The sequence below is a fragment of the Monopterus albus genome, unplaced genomic scaffold (assembly GCF_001952655.1).
Source record: "Monopterus albus unplaced genomic scaffold, M_albus_1.0 scaffold190.1, whole genome shotgun sequence".
NCBI lineage: Eukaryota > Metazoa > Chordata > Actinopteri > Synbranchiformes > Synbranchidae > Monopterus > Monopterus albus.
In genome coordinates this window covers 631,323-641,032 of record NW_018128070.1, presented here as the reverse complement: position 1 = coordinate 641,032, position 9,710 = coordinate 631,323, and the positions used below count along the sequence as shown (strand labels likewise).

The following is a 9,710-nucleotide window of genomic DNA, read 5'->3' as shown; positions in this document are numbered from 1 at the left end:
AGTGCATCTATCAACCACAGAAGAGCTATGTCCGGAGTAGGGCAGGAAACAAGGCCCTTTGGCACATACAGGAATGCTCATGAGGTAGACACAGCAATTCTGTGATGTACGCAAGAATTGGCATTGAGAGGGAGGAAATTTATATTGTTTCTAGTGCGTCTTTACCCTTCCTACCTTACTTCAGGAGCCGCAAACATACTTTCTACAGAAACAGTCAAGCACACCTCCAGGAAGTCCCTCTAATTTTACCTCTTGACGCAGCCTCTTGTCTGGTAACAAAGGCAGGAACCAAAAGCAGTGGGGGAATGCGTTTTCTGGAGGGGGGAGTGCATTGTACCTCGTTTCCTTGAGCAGTGCGGCAGGGGTCGCTGAGAGCCAGCTGGGACGAGTGAATGAGAGGAGCAACATCCGCAGAGAGCATGCAAGGTCCAGAGATTTCCCGCCAGCCGATGAGCACGTGTCTGGAGCCAGAGAGCAAGAAAGAGACGAAGCTAGAGATTCTGTATTGTTCTTCTCTCCCCTCCTCACTCTACTCCAACCCCCACTATTAGAGAGACGGATTAACTCCAAGAGTTGCCAGTCCTGCTACAGTGTGCCTGCCTGGCTCTGTGTATGCTGACACACACACACACACACACACACACACACACACACAGCATCAAATAGGCCTTCTGCCTGTGACAGACAAAGTCAGATGCTCTCTACAAAAACACGACCAGGACAATTGGCCTGAAACTGGAGAACTTATTCATGGGTTGAGCATGCTCAATTCACCAAACAGACTAAAGGCCCAAACTGCATGTGTAGCAACACACACCCCTAGACGGTTTGTGACTGGCACACTCTAGAGATGATTCAGTCTCAGCGTGATGGAGCCCAGGGGCTTCTATCTGGAGTGGGGTGACATTTCCTCCTCCACAGGAGAGAGTCGTGATTAAAGACGTAAAATTTGATTAGAAGGTGGAAAGGGAACGGTGACAGCCGTTGCTGTAATGACTTGAGCCAGAGCTCCCTGCAGCTCTGGGATTGTTGTTTACCTGGAGATGACATAAGATTTGAAGACATGGGGAACTGGCACGGTTGACATTTTAAAGCGAGGTCCCGCTGAGGCTGGTCCAGTGGGAATCCAGTTACAATGGCGGAGCTGTTGGAGAGGCCGAATGTGCTGAGCAGACTCTGTGGTGTAACTGCTGTATCAGAAAAGCAGCCAGTCATACATTGGATGTATTAGAAGAACAATTTTGCGTGTCTTATCTACTGGAATGGAACAAATCTACAAGACTAGCATAATTTCTGAAGAAATATCTCTTGTGCTCACTTTACTTTAAGAATAACCAGTAGTGTGCAGGTCTTTTTTTTTTTTGGTTCTTTTACAGTTATAATGCAACAAGGTTTTGTAGAAGACTGTAATAAAACATTTGCTCTGAAAACACAGAAATACAGTTAACTTCAGCATAAAATGGTCCAATCTGACTGCAAGAAATCCGAACGGAGAAATAGTTAGAGAAATGGCCACTGCACCAAAGGAAACACTGTAGATTAACTAGAAACTGACTATAACCTGTTAAAACACTTTTTATACTTGAGATGTAGCTGCTTTTATTCAGCCATGTGTTCTTATTTAGCATACAGAACAAAAATAATACAAAATAAAACCACAACAGAGAAAAGCAGCAAATGTTCACATCAGAGGAGAAGGATGAGTTGGACAGTCTGTGATGCCAAACTTAGGTGCAGTGGTGATTTATACTGTAATGCTAATGTAAGAATGCTTTAAGCTCATAATTACAATGCTAACATTGTGTTAATATTTACCATGTTAACATCTTAGTTTACCTACTTAGCCCATCTGTGTCTGAGCAACTCTGCCAGCACGGCTGAAAATGATTTAAAAATAACACACTTAAATTATTATCTATTAGTTTTCTTAAAGTTTTCTCTTTACATTTTAAGCCCTTCAGAAAGGTATCCCATCTGAGAAATCCTCATGGTTAAAGAACATTGTCAATAACTGAAAACTGCAGAGAAAGAGCCTCTATTTATCATAACCTACAAATTTTTCTGTCTGTGAAACTGGGCAAACACAGCTGATAACTGTCGTATTGTTCACAGCATCAAGCTGAACCTCTGTGAGCAAAACAAGACAATTATCAGAATCAGTTTTGAAGTCTCAATATGAAATGGAGGAGGATCTGAGCCCTGATGATAAACATGTAGAAATCTCTCTGGTCCAACTAATGCTCTGAATGAGGGTACACAAAACAAAATGTTTTGTAATTGCATGCTTGTGGTTAATTGCACTGAGCTTTGGTGAGCACATCTGATGCAAGAGGATCAGAATCAGGGTGTAAACACCTTGGAGGAATGTAACAAAAATAAATAATATTGTTCCTAATTGTGAAGTAGCCTCAACATTTAGCATGAATTTGCATCAGACATGCAACATTCATCAAATATCTCTGGCAGATGCTTATCGGAAAAATAATGAAGCAATCAGTACAACCGCTGAGCACACTAATTACTAATGCCAGCCCAGGACGCCCACCAGCAGCATCTCACAGAACACGTGTGTGTTTTTCCAGGAGAAATAAGATTCACAACAGACGCTTAATTACCAGAGAGCCTTAGTTTGTCCCCGCCATTGCTCATGGTTAAATTAATGAGTAAGTAAACAGCAGAGGAGCCAGCCAGACTCGGTATGGTTTGGATGAGATCTGACACCACACGCGCAGAGTCAGCAGCAGTGCTGAAATATTACAGATAAAGTGGTGGTTCAATGCCATGGTGGAGATGGAGCTCAGAGGAAGAGCTGAACGTAAGCTTCACAGAGTCTATGATTAAATGATAAACCACACACGATAGACACAGTTTGGTTCTGACTTGCAACAGGTAAAATGATGATGAACAACATGAGGAAAATATTTACCGCATTTCAACACAGTAGTCCATCATAAATCTCGGTCTCCACCCTTCCTGATACGAATAAACACATTTGGTTGACAAACCAACAACAGCAGTGTCTGAGATTTAATGCTCACTGGCTTAGACCCAGGGACAGGGCAATCTTATTCTTTCAGTCACCACCCACAGCCCGGGACTATAGGTGAGGGTTGGAGCGTAGACTAGACTGGAAAATTCAAAGCTTTGCCTGTCAGCTCAGCTCCTTCTTCACCATGATGGTCCGGTGCAGTGTCCGAGTTACTGCTGATGTTATAAACACCAATATATCAATTTCCAGAAGAAAGTACACCCACCTCTGATGTCAAAGCACTTAGAACATAGTCCAGAGAAGACTGAAGTACAGGGGTACAGAGTATAATGAGAAGTGTGCCACAGCTATCCTAAAAATACTAGGTATCTACACCTGTGTTTTGCTAATTTGCGCTGTCATGCATTTGTTAATGTTTCATCCGTGTGCATTTTTTGTTGTGTTAAGCACATTGAATTGCCTTTGTGTATGAAAATGTGCTATATAAATAAACTTGCGTGGTCTATATAACATTTTCTTACATTATCATTATCTCCATTTGTTGTTTTCTTTTCATTGGTTCCACTCCTTTACTTCTAGACAGACAGATCTAACAGACACTATAACTGTGATTCTGCTGTTCCACAGTAAACTTCAAATACCAACTCATATCTTTAGCATTTATTGGAAGTGTGAAAAATGTCCTTCTGCAAAGCCAAAGATGTTGCAATTAGCAAATGTTTTTTTTTTTATAAATAAATTATTAAATCAAACATAGTTGTTAATTAATCTTCTTTCTGTTGGTTGTCTAAATGGACTGATCATTTCAGCTCTTGACAAAGTGTTGAACCCCAAAACTTGCCTGCTGTTAACACCGTCTTCATTAAAACTTACTGTAACCTTTGGCTTCGTCACAGCGTTGGTAGTTTCTTGGGTTTAAACTGCCACCTGGCAAAAAAAACAAACTTTGCCATACTAAACGAAGGTGGACATTCCAGTGGCTTGTTTATGGCTCTAGACAGAGCTGGGTGGGGGGGGATTTCAGGTGCCTCTCTGTCCATCACGCTGCTGCTTCTCTCTTCTTTGTGATGGTGGGTGGGGGACAATATGGCAGGATGAGAAGCAGGTTCTATTATTAGTGAAAGACTTAAAGTGGAGTGAGTGCCTGGGGAAAGCTCTGGAGCCAGCCAAACCTCACTGACATTATTTCAAGATTTGCTGTGGTGACAATTTTTGCAGGAGTTGACTGTGCTGGGTGCACTGCAATATAAACGCCCATTCCAGTGGTTCTGTGTGTTGTAGCTCTACAAATCATTTGTATCTCTTAGGCCACAGTCAGACAAACACACCCTACGGTAGAACAACACAACATATAAGACTTTCAGGTCCTACTAAAACAACAACAAGATGAGTCCGGTCAGGCTACAATTCCTTTAGCTGTGTTTTAAACAGAAAGATCAGTCACTCTTCTTCCATGATATTTCTCAAAAGATACCCGCTCAAGGCACGACTGCAGCCTCCAGGGTTCAATACATGTACCGTTCTAAAGGAACTCTGGGTCCTGTATTAAATAATTTTGTGGCATTATTAACGCACTTGCTGTTAGTGCCAGTAATCATGGCTCCAAATCGAGCAGGGCATGAGTTTAAATGTTATGGGGCTTGAAGAAACACTGATTTGGCCTTAAGTTGTCAAGTATGTGTGTCAAGGAAACAAGAAAGATATAGCTCTAGATGTACAAATTTCTATTACAATGGTGAGAAGGCAGTTGTGACAGCATGTTTGACATATTGTGTACCACATTTAGCTACAGCAAAATCCACCTGTGCCACGACTCGCTCGCCCAAATTATTTGCAGCTTCTGACAAAACATCAAGTTGTCTCTTCCTCAGGGAGAGGAGTCATACCAGCAGCTGCCTGCCACCCTCAGTACAAATGAGATAATCTGGGTGAGGACATGAACCTGGTGGTTTAGTGGATTTGGGCCAGAACAAGTGGAGGTATAAAATGAAAGACACCAGAGGACACTCAAGAGGATATTCCATGTTTCTTGTCACAAAGCCAGATGCCTGTCCAGTTGTCATTGCTCCTTTCTGCTGCCAGTCCTGTACTTGCTCCAGCATCAGTGTCCTCCACACAATAATGCCACTATCTCCATGGTGATGTAGCAGCCACAAGCCACAGCCAGTGCCACCACTAGCAGCATTACAAACACAATCATAGACAAACACACACCGAATCCTCCTCTGTCATGTTATTGAAATTTTTTTTTTTTTAACACGCTGCTCTGTGTATGGAAATTAATTTGTGGGGCCAACGCCTCACTCAGTATTAATGCGGTCTCCGATTACTCGATGGCTCCAGCCCCCTGGGGCCACGAATCTCTTTGAGCAGAGAGTGAGACAGAGGAGGAGAAGAAAACCATATAAACCGCTTCCTAATTGGGGTTGACAAGCACTGACAGTTTCATATTGAGGAGTTCTCCCAGTGGAGGTTCACACAGTAACAACAATGAAATGACACCTTTGGCAGGGAAGACATTGCATCACCATTCTCATTTGCACAAAGAGCAAGTGAAAATGATGAGCATTTTGGCACAGAGCACACACTTGCAGTCTGGTGAAACCTCCTCCTCCTCCTCCGTTTTAGCTCATGCGACCTAGCAGAGGACTTGGCTCTCGCCTTGTCAAGAACTGCACATGAGAAACACCAGCCTTGCCGTCCTTTAGCCCATCAATCAGCCTGTCCAGCAGCCATGAAATGAGCCATATGCGGCACGGGCAGGGCACACGGGGAAAACAATGGTTTTATATATTTCAGAGCCCAAGTCTGCCTTTCCTGGCTGCCTCAACGTGGATTCCAAGAGCTCGAATAAGTCACAAAATCAAATGCAGGCTTTGGCAAGGTGATTACAAATGCAAAGGGTATGTATTTGTGTGTCTGGGCAAAGACATGCTTTGATTTAGAGAGAAGTAGCGATGACCAAGTATTTAAGACAAGAAAGTAGAGTTGCTCCCCACATCACCTCAGCCTTCCGCAACAATTAGCTGCTGACAGAAGCCCAATAATAAGCTCAAGGGGACTCCATCAGTTCCAAGCATATGGCGCCATTTTAATCTGCAGCCTATCAAATGAGTCTGGCAAGTAGACAAGGTTTGATTTCAACTGACTGCATGCTCAGAAGCTTCAATATTACAGAAAAATAAAAGGACATAAATGCAGTATTCAGTGTGTGCAAAGTAGCACTGATTCACAAATTATAAATGAAAGGATCGTTATGCTTTTTGGTGTTGTGGGAAACTCAGTGTTGATAATAAATATCCAGATGGAAGAAGTTGCCAAGGAAACCAGAGGCAAGACTTTTCTGGGTGACAGGATGAAGATTCGCTTTTTAACTTGACAAAATGGCACATTTCTGCATAACAGGGTGACATTTTGCTTCCTTGTTAGCCGGGGTCACAACCTGGCATCCATTAGAAGCTGGAGTGGAGTAATCCTCATAGCCCGTAATCATAGAGCTAACACCTGCTTGTATTGTCCACCTCAATCACATGGCCCCCCAGGCACTAGCCCAGGTTGGGTTTGCAGGGGATTTCTCCTCTCACCATGCCTTCCCATAATCCTATTAGACCCACTCATCTGTGCTGCATTTAAAAAATGTGCTGACTGATCCTAAAACACAAAGCCCGTGTCCTGAGGTTTCCTACAGAGGACACCTTGTCTTTCCTGTGTTTCACTTTCTACACAGGGATATTACACACCTCTCACACCACAAAGAATCATCTCATCCTTCTGCAGTTCCAATTTAGATATTTCTGGTTTGACAAGCCATCTTGATTAAAGGGGCTCTTAGATATTTACCACACAAACAAACAGACTTGGTGCAACCGGTAACAGTCAAGCTCAAAGCAAAAACGTTTCACAGACTGAGGGAATGAAGATTAAAATTAAACCCAGTCTTATGACTTCTTTGTACAAAAGTCAGTCTGCACTTCAGAGCATTTAGCGACAAAACTAAAACACTTTCACATATATTCTCTAGCCTTTTTGTTTTACCTCCTGAGTGTATAGACTTGTGTGTGACCCATCCATTGAAACAGTATCAGGGTATTACTTGTGCGGTACTGAGAGATCATCCTGCAGTTGGACATACCAATAAGCAGGTTAAACATCTGACTCCAGATCAGCTCTTTGTGAAATACTTTTTGATTTTCTTCTGAAGAAACTCTTTATTATAGAAGTCTTTTTGCATTGGACTTGAATGACATCTACTTCGATTACTTCAGTAATAAAAAAAAATTTAAAAAAACAAACACAGTAACCACCTCACCCAACCTATGATATTTTTCAGGAAATCAACAACAAAGAAGTGAAACTCAGTAAACTCCATCATTATGCTGTGAGGTGAATGTGTGGGAAACTGCAGACTCCACATTTAAACCGAGTCTGCAGTTTTTTTTCCATCCAAAACTAAAAATCTTTTGTGTGGATTTAACTGCACATATTCCTCAGCATGTATTAGCTCAGTCAAATACTCCTACAACTCTCTAAAGCACCACTCTGACACGGTTTGCTGACAAGGGACTTATTGCTCTCTTTTTGCCCCTTGGGTCCCTCGTGGTCCAGACGGTGACCATCAGTGGGTGGAGGTGCAGATGGCTGCAGCTGTGGAATTTGAGGAATTCCCCTTGTAAACATGTCACACATTAGCGGTCACCACAGTCTTATCTCCCTGTGCCCATCACTCACTTTAATCATTGTAATGGTTAGTTATTCATAACCAACACCCCCACTTCTTCTTCTTCAGCTTCTCCTGTGGCCTCTGCTTGGCCTGGGTGGATGCAGCTGCTGCTACTACCAAGAACTAAAGTGACTTGTTTACCTGGCACCATATGGGATATTATTCGCTCTGATACCTCCCAATGGGCAAACAGAGTCTATCTATTACAGCATAATGGCTTTTAAATGTCAACACCTTGAAAGAGATGTTTTTTTTTTTTTTTTTACCGAAGCAGTTCTGCACAACCAGCCCAGGCTCCTTCTGGTCCTGTGGGAACACTCTTTAGCTGTTAGGATATTACGCGGCTGAGCACAAGGAAAAATGTATTTTTCTTCTTTGTTGACTAGAGTGGCTTTGCTTGCTTTTCAACCTGGCACCTCCTCCTGTGGTTCCTGTGTATAAGCCCAATCTCAGCTTAAATGAAAGTCATTTCCAAAGCAGCTGAGGTCCGTTAATACTGTGTGGAATTTAGAAAACACATGGGGGGGGGGGCTTTGCTTAGGTGAAATCCTGTTTTGGCCACTTGCTGTTTTGTCAGGCTGGAGAATGGTGCAAAGTCTATCCTGAGCACACAGAGGACCTATGGGAGCTGCATTCCTCCTCATGGAGCACCACTCTCTACCAGTCATGAGGGATGCTTAAGTATGAAACCTGCTCACACTGGCAAAGCCACAAAGTTTTCCCATCAGCTCAGACTTTCAGCAGCAAAAACCAGGAACCAGATTTTTCCCTTCTCCTGGAACATTCCTGATAAGTTTATCTTTGGGAGGTCTGACACTGTGGATGGGAAAGCCAATACTTTCCAGGTGTTTTTCATTGTTAAGGTAGAGTTTTCCTAACATTGGTGATAAGAGAGCAGCTGTGGAGATTGTTCAGCCGCTGCCCCACGAAAGTTCTTACTAATGTTGACTGGAAATATCAGATCAAATAGGAAGGTGTTGAAATGACCGGCAGACACTTAGACTCTCCATCTTTCTGAACTAGCAGGATATTTCTGTGGACATATGGCAAAAGTCCTCTGAACACAACAGTAACTGTCCCCCTTACAATATGTCATTCAATCAGTCCTGACATCACGAGGTGCCATGGTGTCGTGTCCAGCACATACAGTACAGTGATTTGGGCAGAAAAGCAACTAAGGATTATTCTCATTATCAGTTATTTATTTATTAGGCAAATTTATTGATCCCCCAGTCTATGAAATGTCAGACAATATACATACAATATATGCATCACAAAGACTAAAGTAAAACCAAATTGTTCAATTTGTCCAGTCAGCACATCCTTACAGATGGAAAAGCAGAAAGCTGACAGGGTTTGGCGTTTTAGTTCTGCTAGCTGTGTGGCTCTACAGATGACGGTGTCAGACTGTCAATCTCACAAATACTTGAAGAATTGGGGTGAAATTTTGGACAGACTGGCCCACAGAGAATGTCTCCTACTGACTTGGATTTTTTTCTAGCATCACTATGAGGTTGACGTGATTTTGAATGAAATTAACTTTTAGATGGACTGTAATGAAATTTGGTAGACATTTTCATGGTGCCCAGAGGATGAAGTCTGTTATTGCCACTAGCAGGTCAAAGATTCCACTTCCCCAGTGAGTTACCAGCTATTAGTAGACTAAATGGATTGGTACATAGTTTTGACTGTCTTAGTCAATACACCCTAAGTAACAAATTTAAGGATACTAACACAGCAAACAATCATCTGTATGTTAATATGTTAATGTTAGCCCAAGCTCTGTAGCCTCCCAAAGCTGCTACCATGGCTGTAGACATGTTATTTCTCCAAGACTGATTGTGAACAAAGCATAACAGTCCTCATTAGTGTTGAGTGCTTTGCTCATATGTTCCCTAATACCCATTCATGATGTCACAGCATGCCAGCTCGGCCTGAGGAGGCTGCCAGCCACAGATGTCAACAACCCTGCTGACCCAACCCCCTTCACCACCACTCTAC

At 42.6% G+C, this 9,710-nt stretch overlaps 1 protein-coding gene across 6 annotated transcripts in view; it reads right to left on the bottom strand.

The window, feature by feature from the left end:
- Positions 1-9,710, bottom strand: part of tmem108 (transmembrane protein 108) — a 38,877-nt gene that overhangs the window by 27,750 nt on the left and 1,417 nt on the right. For 2 of the 6 annotated variants that reach the window (XM_020617485.1, XM_020617482.1), the window contains exons 2-3: positions 1,038-1,187; positions 338-461 (exon numbers count right to left, since the gene is read on the bottom strand). The exons of 2 other annotated variants lie outside the window; for them this stretch is intronic. The gene's annotated coding sequence lies outside the window, so the exon portion shown is untranslated. Of the gene's footprint in view, positions 1-337; positions 462-1,037; positions 1,191-9,710 lie in introns of all 6 variants that reach the window. 2 more of the 6 variants (XM_020617483.1, XM_020617484.1) reach the window with 2 other exon arrangements.